At 36.2% G+C, this 1588-nt stretch overlaps 1 protein-coding gene across 1 annotated transcript in view; it reads left to right on the forward strand.

Annotated features, from left to right (window-relative positions):
• Positions 1-1588, forward strand: part of TCF7L1 (transcription factor 7-like 1 (T-cell specific, HMG-box)) — a 131990-nt gene that overhangs the window by 51189 nt on the left and 79213 nt on the right. The window lies entirely within an intron of this gene.

The following is a 1588-nucleotide window of genomic DNA, read 5'->3' on the forward strand; positions in this document are numbered from 1 at the left end:
AGTTTAAACAGTTTCTTTTCCCACTGAAAAAATTGATCATAGTGTTGTTGCTTTTTAATCTGTAGGAGGGGGTCCTTGGGTCTTTATGCGGGATTTCTGACTTGATTTAGGAACCCTTGTTGGTTGTACAGTCCAGTCATCTGCCAATTAAGTGGCCTCTGACCATCTAGGCAAAGGGAAGGACATGAGGTTAATACTACAAAAAGGAACCTTGTGATGGGGAGTCCTAATGGTGTTGTAGATGTTCAGAAATGGCTAACTGTTTTATGCTTTTGAAAGAAGCAGGATCAGAGAAATGCAAATTGAAACAAGATGGCAAAAATAAAGTGTGAGAAGACAGAGGTTGGCAAGGGTGTAGGTTAATCGATGATGCTTAGATTAGTATAACTACTCTGAGCAGTGATTTGGCAATATCTAGTAAAACTGAAGATGCAGCTATCTTATGACCCAGCACATCTCCTGCACATGAGCACAAGGGACATGAACAACAATAATCCTTGTGGTGTTGTTGGCAGTAGCCTAACTGAAACAGCATATGTGGCTATCAACATAATAAATAAATACATACAGCCATGTAGCAGAATACACCAAATTAACCAGATCTATACATATTAACATGAATTAATTCCAAAAGTCTAATTAATGTTCAGTGGAAAAGCAAGTTGCTAAAGAACACATGTTACTTATATGAGTGTTTAAAACTCCTGAGAGAATGATAATTGTATTTGGTTATGTGGGAGAATCCCCTGGTGCTTAGCAGGTGAGCATGCTGAGGGTGAGGTGTTTCAGTGTCTACAACTGACTTTCAGATGGTTCCACAGAATAAAAATGTGTGTGTGTGTGTGTGTGTGTGTGTGTGTACCTGTATAGGGGAGGGAAGTCAACATAAAGCAAATTTGGGACTATCGTGAATCTGGATGAAAGACAGATGGGTGTTCATTGTACTTTTCCTACAACTTTAATGTAAATTTGGAGTTTTTAAAAATAAAAAGTTGGAGAAAACACCCAAATTGAGTCTCTAAGTTGTTTGTGGATAATACACATGTAATGAAAGTATATGATAAACAGTACCTTTAGGACAGTAGTTATTTCTGAGGAGGGTGGGGAAACGGAGGGCTGAGGTTGGATGCTTTAGCTGTTTGAATAACACTTTTAAGAGATGGCGTGGGGGGCTCTAAGATCAATATAGGAAAATGTTAAACTGTTCCACCTGGTTAATAGGTACATTAGTGTTTTTTGTTTGTTTCCTTTTTAAAAATATGTATATATGATTTTATAGATAAAGGATAGTTTGTTCTATAACTAAAAATAACTTTTTTTTTTTTTTTGGTGGTTGGCCAGTAAGGGAATCCAAAACCTTGACTTTGTTGTTGGCACCATGCTCTACCGGGTGAGCTAACTGGCAAGCCCCTAGATCTATTCTTTTTTTATTATTATTATTTTTTTCTTTTTTGGTGGCTGTAAAATTAACATTTTTTAAAACTACAGGGAAGTAGGTAAGTGGTTTAGTTTTCCTTTTTAAATTAAAAGTTATTATTTGAAAGTAATTTGGTGTTTATAAGATTGAAGAGCTTCTCATTCTCTGTGA

Source organism: Galeopterus variegatus, unplaced genomic scaffold, assembly GCF_000696425.1.
Source record: "Galeopterus variegatus unplaced genomic scaffold, G_variegatus-3.0.2 Scaffold289, whole genome shotgun sequence".
NCBI lineage: Eukaryota > Metazoa > Chordata > Mammalia > Dermoptera > Cynocephalidae > Galeopterus > Galeopterus variegatus.